The 27,788-nt window shown below is 37.3% G+C and overlaps 1 protein-coding gene across 2 annotated transcripts in view; it reads right to left on the reverse strand.

Annotated features, from left to right (window-relative positions):
* Positions 1-26,730, reverse strand: part of RAP1A (RAP1A, member of RAS oncogene family) — a 76,569-nt gene extending 49,839 nt beyond the window's left edge. Inside the window, exons 1-2 of one of the 2 annotated variants that reach the window (XM_032421554.1) lie at positions 26,608-26,730; positions 19,411-19,504 (exon numbers count right to left, since the gene is read on the reverse strand). The gene's annotated coding sequence lies outside the window, so the exon portion shown is untranslated. The remainder of the gene's footprint in view (positions 1-19,410; positions 19,505-26,607) is intronic. The other variant, XM_032421570.1, reaches the window with a different exon arrangement.
* Positions 26,731-27,788: the final 1,058 nt, after the last annotated feature.

Raw genomic sequence — 27,788 nt, forward strand, 5'->3', positions numbered from 1 at the left:
TATAGTACAAATTTAAAGACTGATAGGTTATCTACAACATTCATACACATTCACATTTATTAGAAATTTCTCAGTATCTAGGGCGCCTGGGTGGCTCAGTTGGTTAAGCGACTGCCTTCGGCTCAGGTCATGATCCTGGAGTCCCTGGATTGAGTCCCGCATCTCCCTCTGACCCTAATCCCTCTCATGTGCTCTCTCTCATTCTCTCACTCTCAAATAAATAAATAAAATCTTTTAAAAAAAAAAAGAAAAGAAATTTCTCAGTATCTAGATGTTATCTTAATCCTTTGGTATGTATGAAAGTATCAAAGTCATATATAAACTGTGAAATTTGGACAATGCTACATACAAAGAAATTACAAAATTACCAACTCTTAAAACTGTGCTTGAGTCTAATACTTTTGGACTCACATAATCCTCAAAGTTCTACAAAAATGAATTATTATAATACTTTGTTGATGATTTGCCAATTTAAATAACTTCACGTAAGTTAAAAGATACCAATCAATAATAACTATTAAAATTCTCTTAAGCATAAAAAGAGTTTACTTTGAGGTCTAGATCTGAACTAAGCTTGTTAACTGGGAAAAAGTATTTATAGTCAAATCGAAAGCCACCTGACTACAGAAAAAACTTTATTACTAAAGCCTTGAGGGTCAGGGTTCAAAGGCCGATACTACAATTAAACATATATGATTAAATTTTCTAGAGGCTAAAATCTCAACATCTAGATCTAGAGTCCTGTTTCTTTTTTTTTTTTTTTTAAAGATTTTATTTATTTATTCGACAGAGAGAGAGACAGCGAGAGAGGGAACACAAGCAGGGGGAGTGGGAGAGGGAGAAGCAGGCTTCCCGCGGAGCAGGGAGCCCGATGCGGGGCTCGATCCCAGGACCCTGGGATCATGACCTGAGCCGAAGGCAGACGCTTAACAACTGAGCCACCCAGGCGCCCCTCTAGAGTCCTGTTTCTAACAATGCCTTTCATTGGCTAGAAGCAAATAATTGAAATTATTAGCCCAAATCAATCTGTAAAGCACACCAAGCACAGCAAACATCAAACTTAACTTGGTATCTAGATTAATACAGGGAAAAACAAAACAAAACAACAGCAGCAGCATTCCAGTGGTCTCTAATACCGCAAATACCCATTATGTTGATCTAAGAATATAAGACAGTGAGAGATACAGGAAAATAAAACCAGTTGTCGAAATTTAGTAAGATAAAAATATTATGATGCCTTTTCTCAGTGTTAGTTTGATTAATTTATCAATTGTATGGCCTTTAGGTAACAACACCATTGGAAAAAGCCAAACATTTTTTGAAAAAGCAAACTAGTTCTATGTTGAAAAGGTGCTCCATTCTGAGGGATGCATTCATTTTTTTATTCCTTAGTCTGCATTTGCAGAAATGTATTTACAAATGTGGCACCAAGTTAAGGGGGGGGGGGAAAGGAAAGAAAAGGAAATCTGATGGAGAATTTAGACACATGCTGTCTCTCCAAATTAGAACAAAACATCTCTAGCTCTAACTGGCAGGGCTCCCCTACTAAACAGCAGTACAGTGGATACAAACACACTAAAATGAAAAAGCCTGCCACATTAATGTTATGAGAGCAAAGAAAAAGAGTAGAAAAAATCTGGTCATTTACTAAAGGTTCTGTCAAAACTGGGGTGATGAAGCATACAAAAGGAAACACAGAGGTTTACTTTTACAAGAATATCTTATCAGCATGCAAAAATGAAGCAAAAGAACTGTGAAGTCCAAATATAATTCATGAAAAAGGCTCTTGATCATTAAGAGTTACTAGTAAATGTCTAAATTAATTTCCTTTTTTGCAATACCTGGCCTGGTATAAATCAGTGTGTATTTGAGTATGTCTGTAATCTGAGGAAAATCCTTCAGCACAGGTTTTCTGCCACACTAAAATTTCAGACACTTTGATCACTTTACCATCTCCTAGCCTATCATCTCCTCTCCTTCTCTCCCAAACCTGGATTCCAAGAGTGATCATCAGTGTAGCTTAGTAGCTAAGGATAGACTCTGGAAACTAAATTTTGGGTCTGAAGTCCAGCTGTTACTAACTTGCTCTGTAATCCTAGGCAATGTCTTAACCTCTCTGTGTCTCTGTTTCATCATTGGGATAACAGTGCCTACTTCACAGGGTTATTTTGAGTTAATGAGTTAGTATCTTCAAAGCATACTTATATATGTGCCTAGCACAGAGTAAGGGCTCTATTTGTGTTTCCTCTTTATCATTATCACACTCTTTGTCTGAGTTATTGTTTGCCCAGCCACTTCTATTCTATATATTCCTGGGTTTCCCCCAAAATCAGCCAGTGTAACAACCACGAATGAATCTTTTTTTTTTTTTTTTAAGATTTATTTATTTATTTTATAGAGAGAAAGGGAGAGAGAGTGCACACACGGGCACACAAGAGCAGGGGGGAGTGGCAGAGGGAGAGGGAGAGAAGCAGACTCCCCGCTAAGCGCGGAGTCTGACTCAGGGCTCAATCTCAGACACTGAGATCATTACCTGAGACGAAATCAAGAGTCGGATGCTTAACCGACTGAGTCACCCACGTGCCCCAACCATGAATGAATCTTAAAAATCTCTCTTTATTGCTGGAGAAAACACCATTATGTAACTCATGTCACTACTACAAATTCCTGGTCTGAAATCTCACTTGGACCTTCAGTACTGCACATCATCCTTTTACCAATCATTGCTTTACTTCTTCCCTCATTCCCTCCCTTCACTGGTAAACTTATCAAGTCCAGTCACTATGATCTTTTTTCCTCAAGTCCCACTCAGGGGATAAAGTCCCTCCTCACCTTTTTTTTTTTTTTTTTAATTTTTTATTGTTATGTTAATCACCATACATCATTAGTTTTTGATGGAGTGTTCCATGATTGTTTGTGCATAACACCCAGTGCTCCATGCAGAACGTGCCCTCTTTAATACCCATCAACAGGCTGACCCATCCTCCCACCCCCCTCCCCTCTAGAACCCTCAGTTTGTTTTTCAGAGTCCATCGTCTCTCATGGTTCGTCTCCCCCTCCGATTTCCCCCCCTGCTATCTTCTTTTTTTTTTTTCTTAACATATATTGCATTATTTGTTTCAGAGGTACAGATCTGAGATTCAACAGTCTTGCACAATTCACAGCGCTTACCAGAGCACATACCCTCCCCAGTGTCTATCACCCAGTTACCCCATTCTTCCCACCCCACCCCCCACTCCAGCAACCCTCAGTTTGTTTCCTGAGATTAAGAATTCCTCATATCAGTGAGTCCCTCCTCACCTTCAAGGTCAATCCCTCTACCTGCTCTCTACTAATTCCCTCAGCAATTTTCTGTCATGCAAGCTAGAGACATACATGGCCATAGACAATCTGTTCCCCAAATATGATCAACAGCTAGGTCCTGTGAACTTTATCTCCCAAATATTTCTTAAAGTTGTTTCCCTTTTCATCCCTATTTCTTCTTTGTTAATTGAAGCCCTCATCATCCCTTAACCAAATCTTTCCACAAGCAATCAGAGATTAAAGAGAATCATAAAATTGCAACTATCAGAAGCTGAGGGAAGAGATGTAATTTTGTGGTTGTTTGTCAGCCTCCATCCAGCCTTACACCCCTCGAATCCACCCTCCAATTCAAGCCAGAATGATTTATTTAAAATGCAACTCTATATTGTGGTTCCTGTGCCTAAAATCCTTACTAGTATATACCACTGTCTCCCTATGAGTTCTTAACCATTCAGGTTAAGAGACTGGCCCTTCTTCCCACCAACCATAGATATACTTCAAAAGGTAGGAGGATCTTTTGAAATGCTATGCAAAACAAAAAACAAAAACAACCTCCCCCCTTTTCTTAGAGAGGGAGAACACATGAACAAGTGGGGAGGAGGGAGAGACAGAGAGAGAGGAAGTCTTAAGCAGGTTCCACACCGAGCACGGAGCCCAATGTGGGGCTCCATCTCATAACTGTGAGTTCAAGATATGAGCCGAAATCAAGAGTCAGACCTTAACCGACTGAGCCACCCAGGCGCTCCAAAAACAAACCTTTTTTAAAGCCTAAGTATAATTTTCTGAAGAAAGGAAGATGGTCCAAAATTTGGTTCAAAAATTTCAAATTCTCACTGGAGGCTATGACTCCAAAAAAGTTCCTTCTTCTAGAGGATTAAGGCCCAAGCTGATTACCAGGGCCTATAAAGTTCTCCATGATCTGGCCCTGGTCCATGTCAGACTCACCAGCTGTCTTTCTATGTGGGCAGATATCAAGAATTGGTGAAGCAGACATCTGTTATTTTTGCATTAGTCTAGTATCCCACCTCCTCCTTTTGGTAACAGCATCCTAACGCTCTGTTGGGAAATAACCTCACTCCCTCACGGCAGTTTTGGTGGAAATGTCAATCAAGGTGTCCCACCCTCTACTGGGCAAAGGAGCTCTCTTACCCAAACTCAAGGTAGGCCAATCAGGCAGGATCTCTTAAGAAGCTGAATCTTGAGCAGAATGATGTGAGGACTGGAGAAGGTTAGAGCAGATTCATTCTGACTGTGCTACACTAAAGACACTGTTTATTCCTGCTACCTAGGTCTCAAAACCCTGCAAACTGTCCCAGTGCTTCTTGGGGCTTCCTTAGGTCTGAACGCTTATTTCTTAAATTCTATTATTCAACATCCTTCAAATACATGTCTTTTTCTGCTTAAATTAACCATTTTAGCCATTTGTTCATCCTTTTATTGGAAAAATATTTACTGAACTATGTGATGGTTAGTTGTATGTGTCACTTGGCTAGGATACAGTAGTACCCAGTTATTCAAACACACACAAAATCTAGGTGTTGATGTGAAGGTATTATGTAAATGTGGTTAATACCTATAACCAGTAGACTTTAAGTGAAGGAAATTATCAATAATGTGGGGGAGGCTCCATCCAATCAGCTGAAGGCCTTTAACGGCAAAATTGAGGTTCCATGAAGAAGAAATTCTACCACAAGGCTGCCAGAGAGTTCCCAGCTGCCCTGCCCTATAGATTTTGGACTTGCTAGGCCCCAAAACAATGTTAACCAATTTCTTGAAATAAATCTCTCACTATACAAACATACACACAAAATGTATAATATTTGTGTGTGTATGTATCCTACTGATCTATTTCTTCGGAGAACCCTAATACAAACACCTACTATACTGGTGCTGAGAGCAAGACAAAGTCTGTTTCTGTTGCTTGCAACCGAAGAACCCTAAGTACTATTATATATGTTACTGAGGAGAGGAGAGTTCACAGAGCTCCCTGTTTCACACATGTGCTTATCGTTAAGATCAGAGCTCTAAGTAGAATTTTTAAATTCTAAACCTGATGGCAATAAAAATAATTTTCTAGATTCCTCCAAAGTACAGGGAAGTTAAAGAATGAAGGCATGCTTTAAGAAAGAAAGGGTGTCTAAAATAGTCAGAATGTGTGGGTTCCTTTACGCTAGTTCAGGAATCAGCAAACTATGACCTGCAGCCCAAACAGGGCCCACTGCCTATTTCTGTGTGGCCTATAAACTAAGAACGGTTTTTACAGTCTTAAATATCTTTTCTTTAAATCAAAAGAAAATCAGTACTTCATGACATGTGAAAATTATATGAAATGCAAACTTCAGTGCCCATAAATAAAGTAGACACAGCCATGCTCATTTGTTTACATATGGTCTCTGGCTGCTTTTGCCCCACAGTATTGCAACAGAGACCATATGGCCCTAAAAACCTAAAATATTTATCTGGCCCTTTACAGAAAAAAGTTTGCTGACCCCTGCTCTAGTTTACCAAAGAAAGCATTAATTTACCTCCAGGAGGAATGGGCAAGAAAAGAGTAACATTGTTAGAAAAGAAGATACAAGAAAAGGAACACATTAATTGTACTATTTATTGAGTAGTTATCATACACAAAATGCTGCTTTGTGCACTTTATACATTAGTATTTCTAATCTTCACAACATCCCTATGAGGTAGAGACTATTATCCCCATTTTATTGATGAGTCAGAGAGGCTCAAACGAACTTGCCCAAGCTCAACAGATATAAATTACAGAACTGCGATTACAACCCAGGCAGTCTGCCTCTAGCATCTGTGCAGTTAACCACAACACTATACTGCTTCACCACTGACCTTCTTCTCTATCTAATCTGTGCTGCATTAATGAGCTGATTTTCCTTAGAATTCAAGTATTACAAATTCTGTAAGTGAACCAATACTGGACTAAATGAAGAAGTTTGTGGCATTGCATTCCTTTGAGAACTTGAGGGATTATAAAGATCTATGCCTATCACCCTTCTTTTTTTTTTTTTTTTTTTTTTAAAGATTTTATTTATTTATTTGAGAGAGAGAGAATGAGAGAGAGCACATGAGAGGGGGGAGGGTCAGAGGGAGAAGCAGACTCCCTGCCGAGCAGGGAGCCTGATGTGGGACTCGATCCAGGGACTCCAGGATCATGACCTGAGCCGAAGGCAGTCGCTTAACCAACTGAGCCACCCAGGCGCCCTGCCTATCACCCTTCTTAAAGACAGGAAACTGAGGAAGAAGATCCTTGGACTAATCATTGCTTTCCTGGATCCCATACTGGAACTCAGAAGCTCCGGCAAGCTTCCATATGCAGGCTAAGATAAAGCACATTTTCCTCCCCCATGTCTTGCCTCATCATGACCAATTAAATAAAAATCTCTGGATAGTGGAGCCAGGATGTGGTTATTTCTCAAAGCTCCTCAGTTAATTCTTATGTACAGCCAAGCCAGAATGGAGATGTACCACATCAGTATACCTCTCTCCTTTCAAGGAGAGCGATAATGAAAAAGAATCCAGGTGAGGGGAAGAGCAAGGACAGAGATGGGGAACTTGACAAAACCTGTCTTTAAAGAATGGAATTTTTATTTAGTACCACAGCATGATAGTAAAGAACACTTCTAGTCTTCATGTCTCACCTCTGTATCTGAAAACTTAAAAAAAAAAAAGCAGCTATGAAAACAATATTTGTACATGTACGTATGTTTACACAGGAATTTCAGCAAACTAGTAACTATTACTTTTGCCTTATTTGTATTTTTCACTTGATCTATATTTTTTATGTGACCTGTTATTTCTTTTTATAATGTATTACTTGTTTAGTTAAAAACAATCAGTTTTTTAAAAATAGTGTGACTAAAAAGATATTCAAGGATTACTTAAATTTTGAATAGAAAAATTATATAAAAAACTAGTAAAAATTACTTAATGCTGTCATGAAAGTTTACTTTCTGTCAGGGCACAAAACACAGAATCTCCCTACTTCTCTGTACAGTGGAGATCTATATCCTAACAAATCTATTAACAAATCTTTTCCACCAGATGGCTATTACTAATTAAAGTCTTACTGGTACTAATTTATCACAATACTTAGTGTGAGGAGAAAATATTTTAAATAAGAATAAAATGGAAATATTTGGAAGTTTTACAAACACAAATGTCTATCACACATAAATGATTTTTACAATCATTTATAGTAATCTCATATAACATTTAGTTAAAATAAAATCTCCTCCTTATATGGACTATACATTTAAATGAATTCTCAGTTTTTCATTTGGCTTCAGGGTCAGAAAACAAAGGAGTAGGCAATGCGGGTGGTAAGGCAGTACCCAAGCAATCATAAGGCTTGGCCAAAGGTCTAAAGTCATAAAGAGTTGATGCTCAAACATATGTTGTCATTTGTTTGCTGCTGTGATTCTGAGCAAAGGACCCAGCTTTGTGTACATTCATAAAGTGTTTAAGTTAAATTCTGCACCACAGAATAAAATCTCCCACCTGGTTAAATGGTAAGCCTCAATAGACAAAATCACACTTGAGATGCTAATTTTTTAAAACATACCATGCAAAAAAAAAAGACTACTACCATGAGGGAAAACAGATGGTTTTTCAATTCACTAAATAAAGAACTGTGATCCAAAGCATGGGGAACCTCTGCAATGAGCCTAAGCTAGCTGTGGTGACAACTCAACTCCAAGAGAGGCTACTCCTAGAAAACAGACCTGTCTGAATTGCCTAGGTAGAGTATCGGTTATTATATTTATTATAATTAGCTTTCATCCTAGTGGTGAATGTAGTACCCTCAGGAGGGATTTTTCATTACAAAGGTCAACGAATTCTTCCAGAACACTTAGAGCATTTGAAAGTCTCACTCAAGAGTGTGTCTTAAAAAAGAAAACTAGCTCATATAATTATAGTAGGGTCAGAATCAACATTTAAAGATTTTAGTGATGGTGTGAGCACTTAAAATTAAATTTAAATTTAAAGGTGAAACTACCTGAGAAAAATTAGCCTTATTTTTTTTTAAGATTTATTTATTTGTCAGAGAGAGAGAGAGAGCACAAGCAGGGGGAACAGCAGGCAGAGGGAGAAGCAGGCTTCCCGCTGAGCAAGGAGCCGGATGCTGGACTCGATCCCAGGACCCAGGGATCATGACCTGAGCTGAAGGCAGACGCTTAACTGACTGAGCCACCCAGGCATCCCAAAATTAGCTCTATTTTTCAAAAACAAAAAAATTTCTACTTTGAAAACCAAAGTATAATTCTTTTGCAATGTTTAATGGTTTCCTATAAAGAAACCTGTTTCAATCTAGCAAAAAACACTAATTAGATTAAGATTCTGTAAAAATCGGGTGCTGATTCACAAGTATTCTAATATAATAACTATTCTGATATATTTTGAACTTTATGAGACTCTAAACCTCAGAAAAATGTATGAATAACTCTGAAGACAATATATAAAGGAATTCTATAAAAACAAGCAGAAACAGCACAGCAGGGCATACCTAATATAAGTACTTACCAGAAACGTAAAATGAGAAAGAGAATGTATTTCCTTTTAAAAGGAAGAAAAGTTGGATTGCAAACAGAGTATATGTCCAAGATACTTCAATCAATAAACCAAAGATTAAAAGGCATATTTGACAGAAATGTTGCAGTTCCAGGGGCGCCTGGGTGGCTCAGTCGTTAAGCATCTGCCTTCGGCTCAGGTCATGATCCCAGGCTCTTGGGATCGAGCCCCGCATTGGGCTCCCTGCTCAGTGGGGAGTCTGCTTCTCCCTCTCCCACCCCCCCCGCTTGTGTCTCCTCTCTCACTGTCTCTCTCTCTCTCTAATAAATAAAATCTTAAAAAAAAAAAATGTTGCAGTTCCAAATATTCCATAAAGCTCACAGCTCAATAGTTTTTTTTCTTTACTTTGCAACTGAGAGGTGCTTTTAGAGTTCTGAATCACTGCTAGGCACTGAAAATTCTCAAGCCTAAAATTGTAAATCCTCAAAAATCTGTATTGTTCTAGTCTAGTTAAAATACATATGCTTGTCTTTAAAAAACAATAAAACAAAAAACCTAGCCAAACTTAACTGTAACTTGTAATCTGAAAAATATACAGACACATTTGCTTACTTAATGGAACATTTTATATTTCCAGATATAAAAGCACAACACCACAAAGTTATTAGTAACTAAAATCTAGTAGCAACATCAGAACAGGCAAATAAGGAGAGCCTAAAGAAAAAAAATTCAAGCATGTAAAGTACTTCCAATTCTTAAATGACCCAACAACTCTCACACAAATGGGAATTTATTATACAGAAAAACACAAGCAAACAAAGATGCATGCCCACAACAAAAAACAAAAAACCAGGAAACAAAAGGTTTTTCAATAGAAGAATGGATAAATTACTGCACGTCATTAATGGTGGTTGTCCTTGGGAAAGGGGCTTTCACACTCTAAGCTATACATACCAAAAAAATATTTAAATGTACAGAATAATATAATTCTACTTCTTGGAATTTATCCTAAGGAAATAATTAAGAATGCATGGAACAATTCAACTGCAATGATATTCAGATCAGGTTTTTTATAATAGAAAAACCCTGAGAAGTACAAGGAATCACTTAAAGAAATGATGGCAAATTCATATAATGGAATACAATGCACTGATATTTATCCTTAGATATTAAAATATGTTCATTTTTCACAAAAAATTCACAATATATTTTTTCAAAGGGAGATGAAATATGCATCTGATCTCATTTTTTAAAAGAAAAAATAAATATGCATTGAAAACCACTGGGAAAATTGTATACCAAAATATTAATAGGCTAAGAGGTAAAATCAAGGGTTTTTTTTTTTTTTTTTAAGCTTTTCGCATACATTCTCATCAGGGGCTGTATCACCCCCAAGGGGGTGAAAATTGGCTATTGAGGGGCAAAAAAAAAAAAAAAGAAAAGGAAAACTCTTAGCATATAAAACACAAATTAACATACAGTACATAAACATAGAGTATATCTGTCCTATTAAAATTTCATGGGGGTATAATTAGGAAAAAAAAATATCTAAAGACTGGGGCAGGGTGAGCAAGTAATAATGCTAAAAAGGTTGACGAACACTGCTTCATTGGTACTCTCAATTTTTCTACAATGAACTTGATATTACTTGAGTTTGTTTTTTTTAAGACTTTATTTATTTGTCAGAGAGAGAGAGAGAGAGAGAGAGAGAGCGCGCGCACAAGCGGGGGAGGGGCAGGATGGCGGGCAGAGGGAGAAGCAGGCTCCCCCCCCCCCCCATGCGATATGGGACTCGATCCCAGGAGCTGGGATCATGACCTGAGCTGAAAGCAGATGCTTAACCGACTGAGCCACCCTGGTGTCCCGATATTACATGAGTTTGGATAGTAATATATATACATTGAACTAATTACAAAGGGATATACAATGGAAGTTAAGACATAGCATTAATTTTCATTTTTAAATATAAAATTTATTCCTATACTCCTCTAAGTCTTTAAATACAATGCAGACTATTTGTTCAATATAATACTAAAATGAAAATATAAAAAAAATGAGAAAGTACTGCATCAGAATCATCTGGAATCACTTGGAGAAGTGAACTACAGATTCTGCAGTAAACTAAATCAACTACAAAGTAAACTACCTTTACTGAAAGGTAATCAACCTTACTGCAGACCTAATAAAATCAAAATTTCTATGCATGGGGCTAGTGGCTTTTATTCAATGAGGCACACTTACATCATCATACCGCTCCATAGAAATACGTAATACAGATATATTTTAATTTGGTCTAAGACACTTTTTAAATTATGTACTAAAATGATAAAAATTAAAATAAACTAAGAGCCCAGAAATCTAGGGATCCCTGCTAAACTCCTCTTTTTCCTTGAAGGAACTTGAAGATTCAAATTTCTTCACAAACTATCAAGCACACCCTATTACTCACGATCTCTACTGGGTACAAGGCATTGTGAAGAATATAAAAGAAAAAAGCAGTATTTGTAAATTTTGCCACTAAAATAAACTCACTTCAGTTAAATCTGCAAAAACCAGCATTAACCACTGGCTTTCTCAAGGCACCATTAGTCACACAGAAACACAGTTTCTAATCTTATGATGCGAATTAAACAAGTAAGGAACAAAAGTCACTGCTGGATAATAATAACTAGGATGCAGTCCGCTAAACTCAATTCTCTAGTTAATATACTTCAGTGGCACGTCAACCTTGAAATATGCAGAATTCAACATTTTGCCTACACCAAATTAAACATCTCCCATGTTAAATACTCTGGGTTTAAAACGTTAAGCCACCAATGCCAAGATTTATTGCATACATAAATAATGAAACTATCTAAGTGCATAGCTAATAGTTCTATTTAAGGAAAGAAGAATACAAGGAGATTAGTCAAAGTAGTGGATACAAAGTGTAAGATACCACTCCAGTCCATAGCAATCTTTTCCAATTCCTGACAGACATCTATGCCACCTTTTGGTGGTGGTAATAATCCTTATAGTGGCAGCAATAATATTTAAGTACTTTTTGTATGCCACATACACTTATTTAATCCTCAAACATGTCTAAGAAATAGGTACTGTTCTTTTTTTCCATTTTACAGATGAAAAGACTGAGAAATAAGAAGTAACAGCTAGTAGGTGTTATCGGCAAACTTTCACTGAGTGTTTTGCCTGCTGGCCACAAATATTTTATTAACAAATGACCAAATATTCAGTGAGATTTGGCACATCATCTGTATGAATAAATTTAAATCTTGTATTAAAATAATTATCCATAAAAGAGCATATAAATGAATGTAACTGAGGCAAACCTGAGTTAGGAAAATGGAACAAAAATTTTCCAAGTCATCATATCAAGTAGTACAATACTTTTCCAGTTTTTTCTCACTCCTTACACCCAAAAAATGACAACTTTATTTTGCTTGTTTTGTTTTAAAGTACAGATTTTATCGTTATATATTCCATCTCAGGAATGCATCCTGTTTATTAATTCATTTCTAAAGTCTTTAAACTCATTTTATCCCCTAAGAATCTTCATCTTTAAAAATGTCATTAAATTTCATTTCACATTCTATAATGAACTCATTTTAAATTATAAAATATATGAATGATGTATAAAAATTCAGAAAATAAAAGGTTTAAAGAGAAAAATAAAGACCACCTATAATCCCAACTTCAAGATAACAACTTTAGTCTTTTGGTATTTCCTTTTAGCCTATATATGAATAGGCATTTTGTAAAACTAAGAACTGATATTATATAAACATTGGTAATGTTTATTTCTCTCTTAACAATACAGCACTTTTTAAAAATAGTGCAGACAAATAAAATTATGATTGATTTTCTACAAAATACTTTGGTTTACTAGACTTAAAAAGTAGTTTGTTATACTGCGAAAATTAACCACGAGGTGGAGAGGAGATGGCTGGTCCTTTATAGAAAGAGTTCTCTCTCTTGCAAGTATTTGAATATTTTTTAAAAATCATTTTTAAATTTCACTGATTAAATAAGCATTTTCTTTTCATTACTGAAAAACTTCACATGTCCATCTTCAGCACAGCAGTACATCAAAAACATGGTTATAGAAGTGTTATGGCTGCAAAAGATCAAAACTGTGACAATTCACTGTAGACACAAGCTCAGCCCAGTACACTGGAACCCAAGCAGAACCAGCTAAGAATACCACAAAGTGATGATTCTTTTTATCTAGTGTCGAAGGCCTATTGCTTACATACACATGCAAGCAGATGGTACTGAGTGGTGACACAATCTCAAGCTTGTTCTATTGATGACAGTAGTCCAAGTCCAAAGCATAATGGGAATAGCAGAATGACTACATCATCTAAAACCCCTCTACTCATGGTTTCAACTGCAGATTTTGGTTGGTTCTTGAATTATAATGCTGTCATATTCCAATGTGAAAATTATGACTTTGGAGTACTATGAGAAGTTACTGAATATTTATTCAAAATTCAAAGGGATGTTTTACAATGGAGTTTGTCCTAAGTGTGAAATTCCATTCAAAAGACACAAAAACTTTTTTAAAAGAGTATACTACTTGACCAATTTTGAGTTAGTCAAATTCTAGCCTTACCATCTGAATGTAAAAGAAACACCATCAAAATAAGCTACCACCTGAAAATCTAAACAAAGGTGGGTCTGAGACATAAGATTGACCTTCTAAGCTCACTTGCCCATCGTTTTTCTTAATCTGATATTCTCAAATAACTAAATTAATAAACGTTTCACCCACAATTTTTAGATATACACATCTATAGAGCTAATTGTTACTTGTACTTTATATGCAAAACAATTTTCTGAAGCATGAAAATCTCATTCCAGGAGTCATGTATGCCATTACTAAACCGATTATATGATTAGAATAAAGAGCAGCAGAAGCAGTCTAAAAGCTGTCATATAGAAATCTAGCAAAAAAATCGAAAATAGCAAAAAGAGCACTTCAAGGATACCAAGAACCAAAATATCATACAAACTTATCTCCAATAGACCTGTCATCTTATAACCTTAGTCTCAGACAACTGGAAACATATTTTAAAATATGTTCCTTCTTCACAAAAACAACCCTATTCATTCTATCTAGATTTACTGTACTATACTCCCAACTCAAACCAACAAGACAGATCCCATACTCCATGAAATAATGATACTGCCACACATGGTAAGATTCATCATATCCCCTCTGAAGGTCCCTGCAGGCCACCATACCTAACCTAAGTGCTCTTTTTACTTGTTCAATATTAATTTATCTCATAGCCCACGTTTCATCAATTTCGTTTCTGTTTCTGTGAAAATAAATTTCTCTTCCAGTCTATCATAGCAACTTCCATGTATTACCTATTCTCCTACAGTTAATCCTGTATCATAATCCCTTCCCTTTTGAGACCTTCCACTAAAATAGTTTCTTTTACTCTCTAGATTACCTGCATTTGCTTTCATCCCTTAGGCATCCATTCCTATTAGGTATTCATTTGAAAGAACTCTAAACCTAAATTTATTAGGATATTAATTCATTTGAAGGATTAGAAGAAGCTTTGTAAATAAGTAGTTCAGAGATCTCATACTACTATTCTGCCCAAGTATGCCCTCCCACACCACTGAAACAGTCAGAGATTAGGTGGACAACTTATATTGACTACATAAACATTTTGACTACTGTTTTTCCACCATCTCAGTTCAGAAAACTGTAATAAATTTTTAAGTTAAAAAAAAAAAATTAAGAGCACAGAACCAAAAATGGTATCTTGAATGTGAATACAAAAGATGGTATCTTTAATGTTTTAAAAGCTAAAAACATTACAAACTAGTCAGTTAAAATCTAAATGAAAATTATACTTTCCAAGTTTGTGGTCTTTATTTCCCTCCTCAGGACTTGTACTCTGTGACTGATCTAAATAACTTAACACCTCGTGGGGGGGGGGGGGGGGGGAATTCTGCAGGGAAAAAAAAGTGAAGCCAATTACTTCTGAGTAATTTTCTAGACTCATCTAGAAGAAAAATGATGTGTTACACTGGAGAAATGATTATAAGGATATAGGGATTCAGCTACTTATTCATTCACGTCTGCGTCTGCGTATAAGCAAAATACAAATATTTATTGACCACCTATTGGGTGCTTTGTAATGTGGTAGTCCCTTCTGGAAGTCTGCTGTCAGCATTATCCTTTATAATTAGAGTTTGTTAATTTTTATAAATTATATGAGTTTTATCATCTGTAAAAAATGAACAATATCTATTTTTCAGATTTGCTGTACAGATTAAATGAGATGTAGTAACTTTACCTTCAAAAAAATATTACTTCCCTTCTCCCTGCAGGTCCCTCTACAGATTAGGACATTGATCAGTGGTTCTCAACCTTACTATGAAAAATCTCTTTTCTCCACAGATTCCACATCTTTACAGATTTTTGTCTATCAACTGCACTGACATTTAATTAACTAGAGAAGTAATGGCTAATCAGATGTCTCAAACTGTCAAAGACATAAATACTAATGAAACCCAATGTTAGGTTCTTGAGGTGCAAGCATGATGTTTTATTTCATTAACAGCTTGCAAATCACCACAATATATGATAATGATTTGTGATAATTAGCCGCAAAGATTTGAGTCAATATAATTATTGGCCAAAGCAAAGATACACAATATTTCACCTGTTTAAATCTATTGAGAGCACAAATATAATTTTCATTAGGCTTTTTACAATACTGAGAATAATTCATTCCTTTCTCTGCAGACCCCTGAGAAAAACATAATTTATGTACCATGTTCATGATTTTCTATGTCTAGAGAAACTACTGGTTACCCTACAGATTTAAGCCAGTATCATTAGTAACACCAACTTCAAATTCAAAAGTTACACATATTTATCCATAGAGGTAAGTATGTACTGATATCCTGCGTCTTCCCTTTATATATTTTTTAAAATTTTTTTTATTGTTATGTTATTCCCTTTGTATTTATAAGACAAAATCCAAACCCTTCACCAAAGATCTATGTGATTTGTCTCCTGACAAGCCGATCTACCAGTCTCCTCTCAGCTTATCACTATGGCCTTCTCAAACATAACTTGCTGCTTCTCACTTAAGGGCTTTTGTACTAACTGGGTCCTCTACTGGTTCACTCTTCTTGCGGATCGTTCCATCTAGCTTTGTCATTCAGGTCTCAAATTAAATATTATCATCTGAGTTTTCCCTCAACACTCAATCTAAAGCTTCTTCATGGCATTTGTGACCTCCGAAATTATCTTGTTCACTTATTTACTATTTCTCTCCACCACCACCAAACCCCACTTGTATAAAGAGTTCCATGACAGCAAGTCTTACTCATTGCTCTATCTCTAGTTCCTAGAATAGTACGAGGCACCCCATAATCATGCAATAACTATTTGTTAGATCACTAGCCAAAATGTTTAAGAATGTTTTGGGGAAAGACTGATTTCTTAGTCAACAACTTACATTTAGCATTCAAAATTGCTGATCCAAAAGAAATAAGAAAAAATGTTTTTTGACTATAAAGAATAAGAAAAATGTATACAACGTTCTATTCAACAAGTGAGCTTTATTTTATTTCATCCTTTTGGATAGAATATGAAAGTCTATTCAGGTTTCACACACTTTGTATGTCACTTCATGTAAAAAGAAAATGAATTTTTTTATTTCAGTTTTACTGAGGTATAATATATAAAATTGTAAATTTTCTTATAATCGTATACCATGAACTACCAGCCACTCAATCTAATAACTTATTTTTCCTGCAAGCAGGACAGCTTCTAAGAATGTAAAACATACAGACTGGGAAGGCCATAGCTGCCCTAACAGTGACCATGCCAGAATGGCCCAAACCAGGGAAGATCTTGCTCTCAGCTATAATGGGTTGGGAAGGAGGGAAGGATAGAGTGATCAGACCTAGGAGAATAATTGTAGTTCTGATTTCTGTTAACAAACAGAAATATCTTCAAACCAAATCAAGAGAGACTCAACCAGAATCTTATAGTTTGAGACATTAAATAACTGTTTTGAATACCTGAGGTCTCTTTAGCAAATGAAATATCATTCGGTTGACAAGATAATGGGCTTTTGCAGTTTCACATAAGAAAAACACAGTATTTGAAATAAGTAACACACACAATCCCAATACTATGTGCTAAATATGCTTACTAATTTAAAAATATTTTCAAGAATACTTTTAAAAGCAAGAGATTTAAATGAAAATAACTAACAATAAAAACTTTATTTCTGGGGCGCCTGGGTGGCTCAGCTGGTTAAGCGACTGCCTTCGGCTCAGGTCATGATCCTGGAGTCCCGGGATCGAGTCCCGCATCGGGCTCCCTGCTCGGCAGGGAGTCTGCTTCTCCCTCTGACCCTCCCCCCTCTCATGTGCTCTCTCTCATTCTCTCTCTCTCAAATAAATAAATAAAATCTTAAAAAAAAAAAACAACAAAAAACTTTATTTCTGAATTTAGAAAATATCTGAAAACTAAAAGAAACATTTAAGAAAGATATAACAACTCAGTGGTTTAAAAAATGCAAACACCTTGAAAGTATCACAAGCCCATATTTATTTTTTAAAAATCGGGTGTTGCTTCTTTTCTCCACTGGTGGTATTAAAGGAAGACAGCAAGCAGATAATCCACAACCCATGTGAGTTTACTTACCAGTCACAAAGAAACATTAATATCAGTCTGTAGGCTAACCTGCTTACTTATTCAGCCAAGTGGAAAGTACAATTTAGCATAGAGCTAGAGCCAGGTACCAAAATGACTAAGAATGGCACGTGTAAACTTTTTTTTTTAATTAAGAAATTAAAGAGGGGAGGAGAGAAGTACTAAAAGTAGGATTTCCTCTGAAGATCACATACTCAATTTCCTATTTTTCATTGCTCCATATTTCACTGGCAATATTCTAAGCTGCTTAACGAGAAGCCTGTATTTCACTTTTCATCACTTCTGCTCACATAACTGATGCTTCTGAAGCCCAGTTGCATGGACAGCAGAATTTAACCTTACAGTGAAGTATTTTAAGATAATACTTCCAGAAATATAATGTCTAAAACTGAGGAGTCTTTGTTAACTAAGAACTCAAAATGCTAAATAAATAACATTTCTGCAGACTATGCATTTGTCAAAGAGCGTAAGCATATGCTTTTCACAGGTGAAAGAATAGGACTCTTTTACCCTTTGATTAAAAAAAAAAAAAGTAGCAACAACCAAAGCATGGTGAGTCCTACCTTCTTTCAGTGGTTCCTAACTCCATTTAGCCTATCCCTTAGGCACAGACTATTTCTTGTGAATTTCATCTCCAAACTGAGTACACTTAAAGACCCAGAGACTTTCACAACAGCAACTCCCAGCAACTCTCCCCAAAACCTACCCTCTTGTTTTCCATTAAACCCTCAGATTTGCCTTACCTTTGTTATCAAGCCAGCCTCCTTGCCCTCAGTGCCTTTCTTCCTGGATTCACTCTGTACTCTGTACCCAGATTCATCTTCCAAAAGATGAATGCTCTGATTGGGTCATTTTCCTCATGTCAAAACTTCTTGTGCTCCTAAATAAAAGTCTGTACTTCTCAACCTAGCATTCAATGACTTCTACAGTCTAGCCCAACAAATCTTTACAGCCTTATCACCGTATTTTCTAATTATACAAGCTCAGGCTTCTGTCAAATCAATCTCCTGTCCTCCAACTTGTCCTGAACTTTCTATCTTGGCTCATGCCATTCCTACCATAAAGAATGTCTACCACTCCCCTCCAGCTGCCACTGCTCATGGCCCTTTTGCATCTCTGCATTTATTCATGTAAACAAGGACACACAAATGATATCTCCTGCCTCCCCCCAATGGGCAAAAAAACCCCCCCAAATTTAACAACAGCTGGCTCTTATTAAATGCCTACTATGTGCCAAGCAGTTAGTTTTACATATTATTTCTAATCCTCTCAACAAACTTATGAAGTAGGTATTATTATTCTCCTTGTAAAGATGAGAAAGCCAAAGTTCAGAAACATCAAATCATACATTTAATAAGTTATCTCACATTATATACTCAGTAAGTTGCCACAAATCATATACTTAGTTAAGTGGCAAAGCAAGGATTTGAACCCAGGCTGCCTAAGTCCAGAAACATTGCTCCAAACCCTAAGTCAGTTGGCTTTTTTTTTTTTTTTTGGTCTGAACTATGTGACTACCCCCCTCATCTATCTGAAATAATTTAGTTTTACATGATATCTCCACCTACTACATACTATACAATAAGCTTTCTCATGTTTGCCAGTTTAGTAAAGGGAGAACATTAAAATGCTATTTCTTTCCAATAAAAGAACAATGCTCAAATTGCAATTTCAAGGAATGTCCTTTTTTGTCACAAAGATTACTTTCACCTAAAATATTTCCAAAGAAATTCATTCCAACCAACTTTTTCAAAGATGATTGCAAATTACCAATCATACACTATGATGGTTTTACAGATTATTAATAATAAGAGGATACTGCGATCACCACCCACGTATTGTAACAGATATCTATCAAATTGGCAAAGATTGTAAAAACTGACCTACTCAATGCCATTGAAGGTGCAGTGAGACACACACTCTTATACACAGGGTAACCACCCTCTGATCCAGTTATCCCACTTCTGGGAATCTATCCTAAAGGAAGAAAAAAAAAAAACAGAGATGCAATCAAAGATAAATGTACAAAAATGTTTGCTCCAGTGTTATTTAAAATAGTATTATAAAGAATCAACCTAAAAGTCCCAAGCTAGGAGACCAATATCCTGTTCAGAGAAAAACGTAGGAACAAAACAGTATATATAAAAGTATAATTCCATTTTTTTTAATTAAAAAATCTATACATGCAAGGAAAGAACTAGAAAAGTGTACATTAAAATGTCAGCAGTAATTATTTCTGGGTGATGGGTTTATAGATGATTTTCAATTTCTTCTTTACATTTATGTTCTTTTCAAAATTTGCCACAATGGAACATGAATTACTTTAAACAAGAAAAAAAATATTTAAGCAGCTATACTCACTGAAAATGATCCTGAACCTACAAAGGCATGTTACTTGGAAAAGAAACACTTCCTAGTGCAAAGAAAGTGTCAAACTTGTTTCATTTCCACCTTCTGTTAGCTCACACTTACTTTTAGACTGTGTAAAGAATGTTACCCAAAATTCAGTAGTATTCATAAACTTGCACAAGGCTCACTATCTAAAAGTCAGCCAGTGTTTCAACAGAAAGCACCAGTTAAATGAACTGTTTTATTGTATGTCTACTGAGAATAATAAATGTCCAATTAATCCTAACTCAAAACATGCAAAAGGGAAAAACCAGAAAAACTATTCTTGTTTTGCAAATTAACTATGTATACTGCTGTTGCCTTATAAGCCCATCATAGTTAAGTCTGGAGTGGGGAGGAACTTGAAAATAAAGCTGGCAAGCTACCAACATTCATTAAAAATGCACATTGATGCCATTTTTTTCTACATGCACATTTCTGTTCTAGGGCATAGTTAACTTTAGTGGCAAAAGATGATTTTTATCAGTGTAGAAAAAAAGATTAAGCTGGTCTACAAAAAAACAAAAGCACAACAAAAAAACCTTCTTGCATTAACCACAGAATTAAAATTGCCAGCTGAACCAGGAGGAAAAAAAATTCCTACCATTTGGCATATGTGCAGAAAAACAATTTGCCAAAACAAAAACAAAAAGTCTTGAAGTAAAACAGGCATTAAGCAAAAAATTCTTATTTTACTGTATTTTAAACTGGAAAACTGGTTTGCTTGTAATACTAAAAAGCTGTTAGAAAATAAAGCCACAGGGAAAAAAAGAAAATAATACCACAGAAATAGTTGTTGAGCAACTAGGAGAAAATTTAAAGTATTACACTGATCTTACTTAGAAAATGAGTATCATTCTATTTCCACTCTACCATGAAAATCCAACATTTATTTATAAAACATATGTCAGGTTCTGGCAAACAAAATAAATTACTAGACTATAAATTCCTTAAAATAGAAGCTACAGTCTCACATCTCCGTTTCCATCAAAGAACCTAATATTGGGTCATGCAAACATCTGTTCAATGACTGAATCTGAAATCTATTAATAAAATCATGCAACATTTTTACATGCATTCAATGGAATGGAAAAGGTAGATCAAAAGACATCAAAGATTTGGACTAGATACTGAAAACTACATAAACTCCAAAGATCGGTCTAAATTTCAACTGCCAAAATAATTAAGTTATGGCTGCTTGCTTAATGTTTTATAATACAGCCAACTTGTCTATAACAGAATGATCCTGTTTATAAATGAATTTTTAAATATCACTGAAAATACAGTGAATGAATTTACTCTTCAGATTACACATCAGACTGATACGAAATGTTCAGTCTGCAATAGGAGATAATTTCCTACTACTAACTTAGAATCTTACAAGCTGCATTTGGGATTTGTACAAAAAACAACTGCACCCAGTTCTTCGTGCCTCTCTTACTTTTACACTTTTGTGGTTGATAACGAAACCAGAGTTCTATCCTGAGCAAAGTTATTTCTTACAACCAGAATAAATGTGTATAACATAGCACTGCAAACAACCATGGAATGTTACAGGTACATATACTTATGAGTTCAAAGTAACTTACTTCAAGCTTTGATTAATCCAACAGTATCGTTTACCAGTTACAATGTATAGTTTAGTATATTCCTATTCTTATGAAATATGGACTAACTTAAATATATTCTAAAACCAAACACAGGGTTACATATTTAATTCCAAATTTAGTTAACTTTATCATTCCACACTTTGAACCAATCTGTAGCAATGTGAACTACATACATAGGCTAGAAATAGAAAACTGGGTATGCAAAGAAATGTTTTTTCCAGATTTATCTGGAATTAGCCTAAATAAATAAGACATCAGTACCTTTAAAAAAAAAAAGCCATTAATTTGTCTACTGATTGAAGTTAATTTCATAAAACACATTTAATCCTCCCTATGCATATCATATATTTCTGAAAATCATATTAAAACCAGTATTTTTAGACCACTTATAAAAGTACACTATTTTTTGTTTCAACTCCACCTTAATCATCACACACAATTTCCTTTTCTTATTGGTGCCCGCATGTACCTTCTACATCTAAAAGGCCTATTTTCAAGTGCAAACGAGAGCATGGCATAGTTCTCTGTTGAACTGCTTTGCTGATCAGTACATCATGATAAGCTAAGCTTATAGGTTCAATACTCTTCTGGATCATTTAACTTTGAAACAAACTGGACTCTTAACCACTCATCTCAAAACTGTGAGAAGGGGACTGTAAAGAGTGTGTGAATCATTCAGTGTCCATAATCACTATTACAAAAATTCATAACCTGAATGGGACAGTACATGTACATGTACATGAAAGACTGAAAAGTACATAAAAACTACCACTTGTAATCCCCAAATTTCACGAACAGAAAAAGGGGGTGGGGGGAAGTGAATGCTTCATCTCAGTAACATAAGAAAGCTTAAACATATTTATGTTTAACACTAATCACTTCCATAAGATGTGAATTTGGCATTAAGTCATGCAGCAATATATGACATCAGAATGAACAGAAAATACTTGGAAATACGCCATAACTCTTTTTAAAATTAATGAGTTTAATCTGAAAAGGAACATCAGGAGGAAGTAAGATGATGTTCACAATTTTAAATTCACCACAAAATTAATATATAAACGCTTTATACAAATTTTTTGACTGAACTAAAATAAGAGAATTTTAGAACTGGAAACTTAGAGGTTATTTGAGGTTCAATGAACATCAGCTGGATCCCTAGCATGTGTCAGCCACAGTGCTAGGTGTTTGCAGGTAACTCAATTATTCAACTCACTCACTTTAGAGATGGTGGAGTCCCCTGCTCATGCCAAATCAAGCCATCTAGATTTCAGAACTAGAAATGCTGAGCAATGCCCTCACAGTGGTATAATTCCTATCAAAACAGACTGGTATCGTTCTCCCTTATAAACTAAATAAAATGTCAAAGATGCAAAGCTAACCTTATTTAACAAAACAATAGTCCCTGTGTTTTGAATAACTATAAAGAATTACAACAATCTAAAAATTCAACTAAGTACTAGCTGCATAATTTATTGCAAAGAACAAAACACGGGGCTGTCAGTTTTAAGATTCTAAAGACATAAAACAGAAATTAAATAAATTGCAGGTATCATTTAAAAATCCCTTTGTAAAAAAAGAAAAGAAATTATCAATATGAAAAATTAGATGCTTGATTAGAATGTCTATTTTATATAAAAGATCATCAGCCATATAATAACAAAGTTCATGGATGGTAGTAAACTTGGGCAAGACTTTTAAGTTATTTAACTATTAGATTCTGACAGAATGTAAAACTTCCTGAGGACAAAGACCCTGTCTAATTCATCTCTGTATACCCAACAATTAGCACTCTGTTGTTAAATGCTGGAGAGGTGAACTAACATACGAACTCTAAATTCAAGCTACTGGAAAATTCAACCTAACAATCTAGAAGATTTTTCTTTTATAACCAAAATGATTTCTTCAAGTATTAAATAATACTCAAGGCAAGTGATATTGCCATAACACTAGATCAACAACTGTGGCTATCACTTTAACTAGTACAACACACTATTTGAAGGAATTCACAGATACATCAAGAAGACAAGTAAATTCATATACTTTGATTCAGCAGTCCTTACTCTGGAAATCAATCCCAAGAAAATATTCCAAAAGAAAGAAAATGTTGCATATACAAAAGTGTTCATCTTAATTTTAGTAAGGGGAAACCGAAACTACCTATATGCCCAACAACAGGTAGATGGACTATTTTGCAACCTCCGAAAAAGGCTTAAAATAAAGATTAGCCTCCTAATTGGTCTTCCTGCTTACACTCTTGCCCACCCCAACTCCCCACCAAGTTGATTTCCACATAGCAGCCAGAAGGATTTTCACAAATTCTTCTACTTAGAACCTTCCAATAGTTGTTGATTGCTCATCTCAAAGTAAAATTCCAAGTTCTTACCATGACCTACAAGGCTCAGTTACTTCTCTAACCTAAAGCTCTCTCACTCACTCTTGCTTACTGTCTTCTCAAAAGGCCAAGTACACCGAGGGGATCTTTGCACTTGCAGTCCTCTCTGCCTATAACCTTCCCCAAGAGAGCACACCTAACTCACTTCCTTCAGGTCTCTGCTCCACTCTCATGACTTCCCTGCCACTGCTTCTCTCTTTCCCCTCACCCTACTTTATCATCTAACATATTCTACATTTATTTGGTTATGGCCCATCTCTCCTGATTACAATATAAGCTCTATGACAACAAGAACTTGATTTTATTCACAGAATATGCATTCAAAAAGCATTTGTTAAATTAATATTAAGTGTTGATACAATAATTATTAACTACATGAAAAATCATGCATATAAACAAGCTCGGAAGAGAACAGGAAAAATGAATAGTTTGATTTGTGAACATTTTCAAGTGTTGATCATATAACTAAGTAGTACAATAGAAATTATAAGTCACTTGTGATTATGATTTTAGGCTGCCAAAAGTGACTACAACAATCTTACTTCCTTGGAAGCCATTAGTGTATTAGCTTAAAACTGGTAGTAGTTATTAGTGACACCTTTTCCTCATAAAATTGTAATAACAATTATTCTTAAATCTTGTTCCTAAAGACCCAAAATTTAGTCTGTAAGTATCGGCACTGTCATTCTTGAGGCTACATAGAAAGTGAACAAAGGCTTTTAAACAGTTTTAATATGGAACTGAATACTAGGGATTCCAGTTTGTTTTTGAGACAGGTATCTATGCTTGGCTTCAGAGCGACCCTGAAACTGAATGCAAAACTTTGTGCATAAAAGTCTATTACTTTTTTTTTTTTTCCTGGGGAGAGAGACTATATATTTCATCATAATCTCAAAGGTGTCAGTGGCCTAGAAAAGGTTAAGAATTACTATTTTATACTGGAAGTGCAATATTCTAATATAAGCCACCTCTCAAAAGGACATAAGATATATAATACCTAGCCACTTCTTTGCAATCATTCAATTCATCCACAAAATACTGAGTGCCTACCTTGTGCCAGGCACCGTGTGATCCTCAATATCCTACACCTAATCATATTTTGCAGTACATAATTGAAAATACCAAGGAAACAGGTTCAGTTAAACACCAGACTAAAAAAATAATTTCAACCAATGCAAAAATAATTTCAACTAATGCAAAAATAATTTCAACCAATGCAAATATAACTTCAAAACAGAAAGTGTTGTAAGAAATCATAATAAAGACAGAAAAGAGCTCAGGGCCTGATTTAGTGTCTATTATGTCAAAATACTGCAGATATCAATTACATCAAAAGGAAAGAAAAACTACACACACACACACACACACACACACACACACACGCATGCCCGCCTCCACACACTGACAGGAAACCAGAAGAAAGTTTCCAAATCCTGTTTCCAGCAGCATCCCTTCTGAGACTGCCCTGCAGCATGCTTTTGAAGGTAGGCGCCCCACGTTAAAACTAAGAGCTGCTACTTTACTCTTACTGTGATAAAAACAGAAAGAATCATCATCCCACACCCAGGAAGCAGAAAACTGTGGCCACCTGTAAGGCTGTGGCCCTCCTCCCTTCAAAGCAGTGGCAAAACCATCTTCCCTCCCAAAAAGGAGTAACATAACTCAACGTTAGTTCTTTTTTCCAAGAGGTCAAAAGGTCCCCCAAACTCTTGGTGCTTAGCCCTGCGAGAAGATCCCATTTTTCAGGCACAAGTGTCTTCCCCTCACCTTCTCCCTGTAGCAGTAAATTACACAATTCAGCTGAAGACACTGTCCTTAACTTCCTGAGGGGACAAGCGACACTCCTACCAGCCCCAGTCTGAAGGAAGCCAAGAATCACACGGTGACCCCTTCCCTAAGAAAATTCAGGGAAGAAGCACAGACCCAAGAAGAGCAACGCCGAAAAGGCGTACACATGGCAAGCTACGGAAGACGTGGGGGAGAGGGCGGGAAAGGGGCTGGGAGGTGGAGTGGGATGTAGAGATGTCAGCCCTCTGCACTGGGGGGATAAAGGAAGGAAAGGGAGACCCTGACCCTGACAGAAGTGAACGCAGAGAGGGCAACGCTCCCGTCTACCTGCACCTTCTCCAGCGAGGGACGAGGGCAGAAAATTCATCCAACCCTCCAACCCCCTCTTCGCGTGACCCCCAAGGGGAGAGCTGGGTTTGAGGGAAGGTCTGACCCTAGTGTGGGGACATGCAAGAGAAAAAAGGCAGCGATGTCCAACCCTCTGCATCTCTCGGGCACTGAGTGGCGAGGGCACTGTGTCCGAGGAGATGGCGAGGGAAATGGGCTTGTGCCATGACACCTCGGGCAGTTGGAGGGTGGGGGACACAATGTCCTCTTTCTCTCCCACACCCGGCCCGGGCCCCTCCCGTCCGTCTCCCGCAGGCCCAGCCACAGTCGACCGGCTCGGTCCGCGGGCGTGGTTGGCTCTGGCCCTGGCGGCGGCGGCAGGGCCTCCCGGAGCCCCGGCCCCTCCCGCCGGCCAGGCCCCCAGGCCGCCGCCCCGGACACCGAGGGAACGCGGAGGAGGAAGGGGGAGCCAGGGGATTGACCGGCGACATGAGCCGCCTCAGCCCTGGCTCGGCCGACCCGCGCCCCCGGCTCCCTCTGGGGCCAACTCGAGCTCCCCGCCCCTCACTCACCCCCCCGGTCCGGCGCCTCCTCCACCTCCTCCTCCACCTCCTCCCTCTTCTCGGCCGTGGCTCCTGCTCCGGCTCTGCGCGGCGACGGCGGCGGCGGCGGCGGCGGCGGCCTCGACAGCGGCGGCGGCGGCGGCGCCTCCAGAACGCGCACGCACGCAGCACGCAGGCCCCGCCCCCAGCTCCGCCCCGCCCCTCCGAGTTGGCGTCAGCAAGGCTTCGGTCCCGCCTTCCCCGAGGCTTTCCGGAGTCCGCTTAAAGGAGCCGCGCAGAAGAGGGTGGTGGGAATTGAGAGCCGTGTGGGAGGAGCGGGGTATTGGGGCCTTGCGGAGGGCTGGGTGCGAGGCTGCGTAAGGCGGGAAACGAAATGAGGAAGGGTCCGAAGATTCAGGAGGAATAGAATTTTGGAGGGAATGCAATCATTCAACAAGTACTAATTGAGCACCTAGTAAGTGCCAGGCACTGTTCTAGGCGCGGGGCGGAGGCGGTTAACACCATAGGGCAAGCAAAGGCCCCTCGGGAAGCTTGAATTCTAGTGGGGTGAGAGAGAGGAGACAGACAACAAACAAGTAAACAAAAATGTCAGGTAATGATAAGTAGTGTGAAGAAAAATAAAGCCAGGAATGGAATGACTTTATAGCTGGCCAGATACTGCCCCGCAGAGGAGACCTTTGAGTACCTATCATATACATATGATGTGAAGGAATAAGCCTAGCAAATACCTAGGGTGTGTGTTGGGGGGGGGGGAGGGCGTTGGCAGGGACAGCCTTTCCAAGCTGAAAGATAATCAGCCATAAACTCAGAGGTGAGAATAATACACCCGGTAGGTTGCAGGAACAGCAAAAGACCAGTATGGCTGAATGGAACCAGCTAGCCAGAGAGCAGGTGTGGAGAGAGGTATGGAAGGATTAGATCCTGTGGAGCCTTGTGGGCTGTTGTAAGAGCAACTGAAAGCCATGGGAGGGTGAGCAGAGGAATGACCACATCTGATTCACATTTTTAAAAGTTATTCATGCACATATTCTTTACACATACTAATGTGTAAAATACACAGTAGGGAAGCACAAATGTCCACAAGAAGCCCACTAAGGATGTTGGTGGTGGTAACTTGGAATAGGATGGCAACAAAGGAGTGAGAAGGCTATTCAGATACATTTTGAATTGGAATGGATTTGGCAGAGAGT

This window comes from Phoca vitulina, unplaced genomic scaffold (genome assembly GCF_004348235.1).
Source record: "Phoca vitulina isolate PV1807 unplaced genomic scaffold, GSC_HSeal_1.0 scaffold2, whole genome shotgun sequence".
In the NCBI taxonomy this organism is placed as follows: Eukaryota; Metazoa; Chordata; class Mammalia; order Carnivora; family Phocidae; genus Phoca; species Phoca vitulina.